General features: G+C 42.2%; 1 protein-coding gene across 2 annotated transcripts in view; it reads right to left on the reverse strand.

Annotated features, from left to right (window-relative positions):
• Positions 1-358, reverse strand: part of RC3H1 (ring finger and CCCH-type domains 1) — a 105,347-nt gene extending 104,989 nt beyond the window's left edge. For both annotated transcript variants that reach the window (XM_077825436.1, XM_077825435.1), the window contains exon 1: positions 178-358. The gene's annotated coding sequence lies outside the window, so the exon portion shown is untranslated. The remainder of the gene's footprint in view (positions 1-177) is intronic.
• Positions 359-9,954: the final 9,596 nt, after the last annotated feature.

Genomic DNA, 9,954 nt, shown 5'->3' on the forward strand with positions numbered 1-9,954 from the left:
AAGCCTGAGGCCTAGAGATGGAGGCAGGAACACAGGCTAGAGCCCCCTGCAATGACCCCCTGTCACTGAAAGCCTTAACTAAGGCAAGGCCAGCCCCCGACCTCCACTGGGCCAGGCCCGAGAGAAGCCACCTCCGCCCCATTGTTCCCCGCATCGAAGCCCAGGACCCGCACTCACCGCACGGCTGGGCTCCCAGCAGCGGCTCCTCTCAGCTCTGGGAGACGGGGCTGGCCATAGAGCCCACCGCCTCCAGCACCGGCAACAGCAGCAGAGGCCGCCCGGCCGCCACCACCTCCGCCCCACGGCCGGCTGCTACTGCTGCCTCTGCAGCAGGGGCCATCTTGTGCGTCTGCCGCCTCCCCCCGAGACTGCTCCTCCCTCCCGCGGCCTGCCCGGAGCTTCTTCCCCTTTCTTCCGCCTCTCCTTCCTGCCGCGGGCGTCCGCGCAGCGCCAGGGGAGAGGAGAGAAGCGGAGTCCCTGGCGGGGGCTACACCGCTCCCCGGCTAGGGACGAATGCTGCTAACAACGCCCTGGCTGCTTGACTTCGCCCCTCACTCAGCCACCCCTTCTGGAGCAAACTGCCAAACAAAGCCCTTGAAGGCTGAAACCCCTTTGCTGTAGCCTTTCGCTTCCACTCTGGCTGTTCCCACGACGACAACCAGGCCCCTGCCCTTTCTGGGAAGGAGACACGCAGGTGAAACCGCCTGGCTACTCCCCTCCTCCTCTAGCAACACCACCCCCTCTCCCCCCACATACACACACGTATTTCCGAAGCGGGAGGAAGATTAACGGGTGCCCTTCCCCCAAACGCTTTCTTTCTTCCTCCTTGCCCAAACGTCACCCACGCTTTTGGGCAGAGGGTGGAGAAAGATTAATGGTTCCCCACCCCTTGTACTCTAAGGGAACCTTCTGTAAGTGGCGGCTTCAGCTGTTGGTGGTGTTAGGCCTATGGATGCCAAGTATCCTAGGCCGGGAGAGGCCAGTCCTTGGTTTCCTTAGGAGGAGGGCTACGCTGACACACCTTGTTATACTGCTGTTAAAATAATTTAGAACAAAGGTAAGATATTTCAGGGTCCCCCTGAAGGATTCCTTTGTCACATAATACCTCGCAGGGCAAGCCTGGCTATTTGGGGATTTTAAAGTACTTTCCAAAAATTAATGACGCCTCACTGCATTAATTAGATAGTAAATGTCCAAAGGTTAGAAGATTTAAACTGCTTTGTGAGAGCTAAATATTATTAACCACACCTCTGTTTTACAGATGCATAAACTGAGACATAGAGGTTGTGACTTTTTCAAGGACATACTGACAATACAAACCAACAGTCCTTACTGCCCAGTTGTGTGCTATAAATACTAAAAAAATCTGGACTTCAGTTCTGCAACTGACTCTGTGTGATCAGACCGCAGTGCTCACATGGAGTCCTGTTGACTTCAATAGGGTATTCAGACCCATTTGCAGGATCAGGGCCTTGTACTATTTCATTTCACTCTGTCCTTTCAGAAAGTTAATTGAATCACAGTGTATTTTAAAAGTGGGTTTAAAACACATCTTTATTCCTCCCCTTCTACAAATTGCTTTATTACATAGGTGCTTCAGAGCTATTATTATACCACTCATGGACCAGGACTCCATTGCACTAGGCACTGTATAAACAAAACAAAAAGCCACTCTTTGCCCCAAACAGCTTACAATCTAAGTATAAGACAAGAGGCAACAGATGGATACAGTTCAACAGGTGCTAATAATTAGGCTTGGCAGAATTAGATTCTTTAATTAGTAAATAGCATTTTCACACACACTGACAGATAAATATTTCCATCAGTAACATTCAGAATCTACAAATAGGTAAAGTAAGGAAAATGTTGCTTGAGAATTTAGAGTTTCTCTTGAGGATAATTTATATATTTTGACATGAGATGTTGACAATTTGCTTTTTAATGGTTATAAAGCTTTAACCTCACTGTTTACTGTCATTAAATAATTATATGATCCCCCTATTATTTCCCATAACTATGAAAATTTAAATTGATACAATTCTAAAAAAAACCCCACAATTTTGTGCAACTGTGAACATTTAAATAAAAATAAAAAATGCTTACAACTAAACTGTTATTTAAAAAAATGAATTTTGCCAATCCTACTAACAGTACAATTTTTTTTTTTTTTTTTTTTTTGGTCCATGTTAGGCATGATTGCCCTCTTTGAGAGAGAAGAGTCCCATGGACCTGGACTGATCACCTGCTGCCTAACTTAGGGGAAGGCACCTGGACCTTATAAGGGGTAGATAGCTAGAGGTGAGTGTTGGCAGTTGCCTTCAGGGAGGAAGAATGCCCCTGCAGGGGCCTGAATTAGTAGGGAAAGATACAGCGAGGGAAGAGAGGATTTGGCCTTCTTCACAGGACTTTCCCCCAGTAGTGGTTTCCCCCTGCTGACTCAGGGCCTTGTAGGTGCTTTCTTATTTCCCATGCATATGCTGACACCCACATACAGTGATTTTCTTCTTTATAAGGCCTAAGTGCCTTTTCTTAAGCCCAACTGAGCAACAGATAATCTGTTGAGGGGCACTGGACGCTGCTCCCTCTTAAAGGGGCAGTCCTCACAGGACATTCAGCTTCCCTGAGCTGAATGATTCTAAAGTGTTATCTCTGTGGTAGTCTGTGCTGTTAGGGGGCCTGAAAAAGTTGTTGTTGTGTACAGCTTAATTAACTATGAATGTGTAATGAACCTGTTCACTCATTACGGGGGACTGTATTCATCCCCAGTTCAATATCTAGCCAGCACAGGACTCCAGAACCTCCTGAGTACAGGAAAGAGAAGGGCTACCTGAGGTCAGAAGTGGTGACCTGGTTCATCTGGAAGTACAATGCTTCATGTAAACAGAAGAAGGCTGGAGACAGCAGCCTGAGAGCTGGTCAAAGAGAGAAGACTGGAGAGCAGGTAGCCTTAGCGTTGGGTCAAGTCAGATGGTTGTAGGCACAGGGCTATTAGTATCTGCAGTAGGAGCATACACGGCTGTGGTCTGCAGGCAGAAGGATACTGGGAAAGGGTTAGACTGGGACTCACAGGTCTGCTAGACACTTAAAAATTAGGTCAACCTAGCTATGTCACTCAGGGCTGTGAAAAATGTTGTGCCATGGACACTGTAGTTAGGTCGACCTAAACCCTGGTGTAGATGTGGCTGCCAACCAACTACCACCTCTTGGAGAGATGGATTAACTACACTGAGGAAAAACCCCTTTCATTGACATAGGAAGCATCTACACTACAGTGGTACAATAACTGTGCCACTGTTGTCTAGATATGCCCTTACTTTCATATCCCGGTACTGGACTGCCCTTATGGGCTGGATTGGGAATTGTTCTTTTGATCTTTGTGTTGTGACTTAAGCAATTGTACCTAGGGTAACTGCACTTTTTATTCTGGCAACTCTTGCAGAGGAATCTGCCCTGGCACACAAAGTGTGCAACTGTTTCTGAGAACCCACCAAGGACTAGAGCCTGAAGAGCCAAGTATTTGGAGCACAGACAGCACTTGCCTCCAAATCTGTGGTACACTCAGCATGCTATCACATACTTAGGGGTTGGTGTAGCCAACACACTCCGACACATCCTGCAGTAGGGTTGGTTACAGTAGTATCATTAACTGGAAAATTTAATTGACACGTAAGGGTAAAATTTGAACAGTAGGGCTTACAAACAAACAGAGACAACAGTGGGCTTTAACAAATGGGGTTCTGAATTCTACGTTATATACAGTAGGATCTTCCTATGTTAACTACTGTTCCTGATTTCAGAATCTGGTGTGCCATCTTGACACAACTGAATATAATGTTTGCACAGATAATTTTATAAAAAATATCAAAATATTTCAGACTCAGACATCACAGATAATTTTATTTGATCAATTTATTATTAAATGATCTTTTATCAAGTAGTTTATTATTTGTATTGTGGTAGTGCCTTGGGGCTAAGTATTGTAGACTCACATAACAAAAAGATAGTCCCTGCCCTCAAGAGTAATCTTTTAGATTTTCATTTAATGCATGATTGTTTCCAACATTATATAGTTTTAAACAACTAACAGAAGATTTCCAACATACCTCATTTCTTGGAATATTATTACACTAAGTAATAGATCTCATCATGACATGTGTCCTGAATTTCAGCACACCCCACCCCATTAGTCTTAATTTAGAATTATAGAAGTAGGAGATGGAAAAGACCCATGAGGATATCCAGGCCATCTCCCTGCCAATGCAAGATGGTTCCCTATGGTGCACACTCTAGTGTTTAGTTGAGTCTGGTTTTAAATATTCTAAGCATAACATAATAAATTTTATTGTTAGTAAGATTTTCCTGTTACACAACCTACATTTTCTTTTTTAGTTTCTCCTGTAATCAGTGGTTCTCAAACTTTTCCATACAACAACCCTCTTTTCCATACAAGGACCACCCAGGACCCTCTTCCCATTGAGGTGAGATGTAGTTGAAGCCCCACCTCATATTCACCAGTATAGGAAGGGCAGAGTAGTTATGATCCCTTTACCCTTTTTCGGGACACCCTAGATTGTGAATCCATGCTCTAAATAATTCCTCTCCCTTCTGGATTTTAAATGTTCAGATATTTGTAGGATATCTTATCTCCTCTTCATCACAAATCAATCCTCTAACCTCCTATCATTTTTACTGCCTTTTTTATATTTTCTCCAATTTTCCATATCTTTCTGGGACTGAGGTATTCAAAACTCAGTGCAGTGAGTTCCAGTTCCAGAGCATTATCAAATGAAGCATCCACTCCCTCCCCTGTGACATGATGTGTTTGCATACACAACTCAAAATAGCATTTGCTTTTGGCTATTGCCGTTGCCATATCTCACTGCAAGGTAATTTTTAATTTGTGATAATTTATTACCCCAAAACCTCTTATGATTCTGCCATGAGGTACAGGGTCTTCAAGGACCCAGAGTAAATTTTGATATTTGGTCCCACAACGTGATGTCTCACTTTTCCATTCCTTTATTTTCTTTATTTCTTTGAAAACAGAAAACCTGATGCAGTTACACTTCCAGTGTTTCATTTATTTGGGCCAACTAGCAGTGTTCTTCAGTCTCTGCTTTTGAAACTGATCCTGCACAAACATGTCTGACATATGGAGAATATGTTGAAGTTTTTTATAATGTTTTTGCAGGAGCTGAACTAGAGCATTTTAGCTATATAACTTTTTGACCATAACACAAAATGCTTCCGTTTTGGTAGTAAATGGTCTCAATAAAAACAAGCATACAGATTTTTAAAATTTAAGAGAGATTTCAGCTGCAAAAGAAATTTTAGCCAGGCATCTCAATGATCCAAATGACCTGCAGTGCTGATAACAGGTTTAGAACTGAAAGATGTTCTAGAATTACATCAGAATGAAAGGCAAGGATCAACTGTCCTCTGTTCCAGTTGGCTGAGTGTTGAAAAATCCCAAATATTTAGCACAGTCAATATTCTAAACCAAATCATGTTATCAAAGACAACAAAATAAGACCCCAGTCCTGCTAACAGTTATGCATGTGTTTTACTTTAAGCATGTTTGTAAATGTTTTCAGAATCAGGGCCTAAGTAACTGCACTTTTCACAAAATAAAGCTGATAAAAGTAGAGGAGTGAAGCATGTTTACACACAATGACATCATAATGAGAGTAGTCAACATCCATCTGAAAGTATGTTAATACCATACAACCATGATATAATTTAAGAAAGGAGAAATCATTTCTAAAGTGACTGGCATACTTTATATTTTGTAGCAATTTAAAAAAAGGAAAGGATGACAGCAATAATGCTCTGCACTTTGGGGTGACTGTTGATTTGTATATATCTTTATATATGTGATGGGGTGTGTATCCCACATAGGTGTCAAAAGAGTTATTGTTCCAGAGAGGCCAATTAACATACCAGGCTGCACCTGCAGGGAAAGCCAGGCTTAACTAAGGGAGAAGCCCAGCTTGGGAGGGGCTGGCAGAGGACTATAAACAGAGGAAGGTCAAAGCAGAAAGAGGTATATCTTTAACAGACAAGAATTTCAAAGTGTGGTCATGAAGGAACTTGCAAAGGAATAGTGAGAACTATAGACTAAGGAAACAAAAGGATGAAGGTTTTATGATATAAGCTCAAAAATCACTGATGATGAATTCCATAGTTATGATTGAAAAAGTGAAGTAGTCAATTTTAGAGTATTAGCCAGTCATTGTACCTTAAATGAAAAGTTAAACTTATTAAAAAGACAAAAGGATGGGCTGAGTAATGTGCACAAACCCAAAGAAACTGTTGATCATGTTCTATGGCATTGTCCTATGGTAAGAAAGTTGCTTTATAAAAAAAAAATGCATTGGCTTAGAATCAAAGATTTTTCCCCTAAGGGGACGAATGAGAATGTCAGGAAAATGGAATAGTGCTAAAAAAAGCCTTGCTGTGTTTTCTTAAGGATACTAGAATGAGTAAAAGGATTTTCGTTTTAAAAAGGGGCTCAAGATGAATGAAGAAAATGGTGGTTGTAACCTCCTACAATGACACTGTTGTGCGAAAAGTAAACAAAGATAAAGAAAGGGGACTGCTGGGAGAGAGTCCATAGTGAATGGAATGAGAGAGAGATACCAAAAAGGAAGCCCAAGAAGGAGAATAAGCCCAGGGATCCTCTCCTGACTAGAGAAGTCTGGTAGGAGACTAGGAGAGAGATTATCCATGGACCACAGGTTGAAAATCACTGTGTTAGGGGATTTGAGGGGAAGGCCTGAGAGAAGGGTGAACCTAGAGAGGTTGTGGGGAAGAAGGCTTGAGAGAGACTGCATAGGAAGAAGTCCAGGGGTGCAACAGCAAAGTTGGATGAAACAACTCTTGAACAACTTGGCTTCTGGTTATAGGGTCCATGGACTGGAACCCTGGTGTAAGGAGAAGGCCTACGTTCCCCGTACAAGCCACTGATATGGTGGCGTGAGACTGCAGAAGGAAAGAAGAGTGACAGAGACCTCTGACAAAAGGGAATAAGGACCACAGAGAGCAGGTTTGGGTCTAAAGACTTGATACAAGGTATTGGACATTGGTTTGTTGGCCTTTGTTACCCCAGAACGGGTGGACTTAAATCATGGCATGCATGGAGGACCAAGTTATGGGAAGGGGTGGATTGCAGAACACCAGAGCGGCCATCAGCAGGGGATCCCAGATGTGGAGCGAGTCACTACGCCATACCCAGTCCCAAGGAGATACTTCAGTGGTGAGTCCCCCTTGTTACAATATTCCAATCTAGTTTTTCCTCTTCCTAGCTTATCAATCTCTCTCCAGATACAGGGTTTGTTTCTCATTTACACTAAAGCCCCTTTTCACCATTCAGGCAGTATAAAGGGGCTTTTGTGTAAATTACTGTGAGGCCTAGAATATATATCACTTATTTACTATCTATAAAATCAATATTTTATATTGATTAAAATGTGTGATGTATTTTGTAATTCTGAGATGGAAGGTGTTAGATGTATGAAGTATTAGTATAGTTATTAAATTCTGATTTAGACCACCCTTCCAGGTTGGCCCTAGGACTGTCTCAAGTGTACAGTCATACACCATACCCTCAGTTGCTAAAACCCTCCTACACCTCTTAATTAGAAGCAACATAACCTATTTAACAGCCACACCCTATCACCTCGGATGTTATGCATTGTCATCTTCCAGGGATCCCACATATCTGCCTTCTTAGTAAGTCCCACAAAATCTAAAGCTGGGTCCTGCCTGTCTGGTTGCCGAGACATTAGTGATGTGCACTGTTTTAATTCCTGATCTAACTTGTTCTGCAGCACTCTTGGTCCATGAAGGTGTATCCTGTGTCACTCAGCAGTGAAAACTCCCCTGCAGTCATAACAGACAAAAAACACACAAAATAAACAAAAAAACCACCCAAGAAGTCATAGCGCAAAAGAATGAAGGGCTGCAACACCAAGAATGTCCAAGTTTTGTTTAATATTAGGTGGCCATAGCAGTAACTTGTAGTTGACTTAACACACTCAATTGTTCTCCTGGTGCCTTTTGCTGAAGTAACTACAGCATATTATTAGCCAATGATTCTGAATGCATACGCCAAGTGCTACATGCTGCTGCCTCTTCATGTTGCAAACTGCTAGCACTTGCGCTATGGTTCCCTGATTTATTATGAAACATTTCCTTTTCTCCATATGCTACTAGCATGAAGTATGCACCCTTTATTTTTCTTTCCCTTCACCCAGTAGTGCTTATATTACAGTCTGTTCTGTTTTCCTCTCTTGTAAAATTATTTCTTCGTGCTTTGCATTAACACCATTTCCTTTAGCTCAAGACAAGGATCATTGGATGGTGACTATAAAGGATTATGACAGTCTTAACTTTAAGGATTAATTGCAGCTGCTCTGCACGTACACATGATATTAAGCCTAAATATAATTATAATAATATAATTATAACAATCCATTATTATTTTATTAACAGAAGTTACATTCTTCAAAGAGGATCCTCTATAGCAGATTTCTCATTGTACTCATGAGACAGTAAAGTCTAGGACAGAGGTTCTCAAACTGTGGTCTGCGAGCTCCATTCAGGTGGTCTGCAGATAGTTCCCTCTAAGGTGTGCAGCTGGGTGGCTGCACATGAGAGAATGAAGGGCCACCCACCTAATTAGTGGAGCTGTGCAGGCGTGGCTCAATTAATTAGATGCCTGGACCCTGGAGAAGACGCACATGTATGGTGAGGTGGTGGCCTTCGGGGGAGGAGGGGATCGGTGGGAGGGGTCAGTGGGGTGAGAAGAAGGGGTGAGGGGAATTTGGGATATGCAGGGCTGCGGTAGCCAGAGAAAAAGACGACTTTCCCCAGCTCCAGAGCTGTGGCTGCTGGGGAGAGACGGCCCTCCTTCCCAGCCTCAGCTCTGTGGCAGGGGAGAGACCTCCCTTCTTCCCAGGCCCAGCTTGGGAGAGAGGGCACATCCATTGCATTAGAAAGGTAAGACTACTGATATTAAAATATGAGTTGTGTGCTTTTATTTGTAGAACCAAAAAAGTTAATAATTATATTTTTATAATAATTATTTTATTTTATATAGCACTTTTATCCAGAGCTCTTTACAATAGTTAGCTAACGGTATAAACAACATTTGGAAAGATCATTAAGTCGTCCGCCAAGACCCTCAGCAGTTTTCAAGTGGTCTGCGGTTAAAAAAAAGTTTGAGAACCACTAGTCTAGGAGAAAGAGTACAGAACTGGGGTGTCACGAAACCCAGGTTCTATTCCAAGCTTTCACACTTACCTCTTGTGTGACCTTGGGCAAATCACTTCCCCATTCTGCCTGTTTTCTCTCCCACCATTTGTTTGTCTTGTCTATTTATATTGCAAGCTCTCTGGGGCATGGGCTATCTTTACTTTGTTTGCACAGTGCCTAGCCAAAGGGGACCTTGATCTAAGTTAGGGCCTATTAGGTGCCACTGTAATACAAATTATAAAATATAATCTCCAATTTAAAACTATTAATTCTCTCAAATCCGCATATCATAGGACTCTCTTAGGGAGAAATAACTGCCATGTAAGAGGCAATTTGAGATCTAGATACTTATAATTTAAACAAACTATTAGAAATGCAGATTTTAAAAAGTTTATCTTTTATTTATTTTTTGAAATTTTGTCAAGCATTGAGTTTAACATTATGTAATTATCACACACCCTTTCCCCATGTGAGACAGGTGTTTACCTCTCTGTGTCTCAGTATTCTCAACTATAATGTGAGGATAAGTGAATTGCTCAAGTTCATACAGCAAGTACTGGCAAAATGAGGAATGAAAGCTAGAACTCCCAACCTCAGTCTCCTGTTCTAACCACTAGACCCACTGCATCGTCCAAACATGTACTTGAGAGCAATTATAACACCAGTATAAATGCTCCCTAAATAATGTTCCCAGTGGAA

This window comes from Eretmochelys imbricata, chromosome 8, assembly GCF_965152235.1.
Source record: "Eretmochelys imbricata isolate rEreImb1 chromosome 8, rEreImb1.hap1, whole genome shotgun sequence".
Lineage (NCBI taxonomy): Eukaryota > Metazoa > Chordata > Testudines > Cheloniidae > Eretmochelys > Eretmochelys imbricata.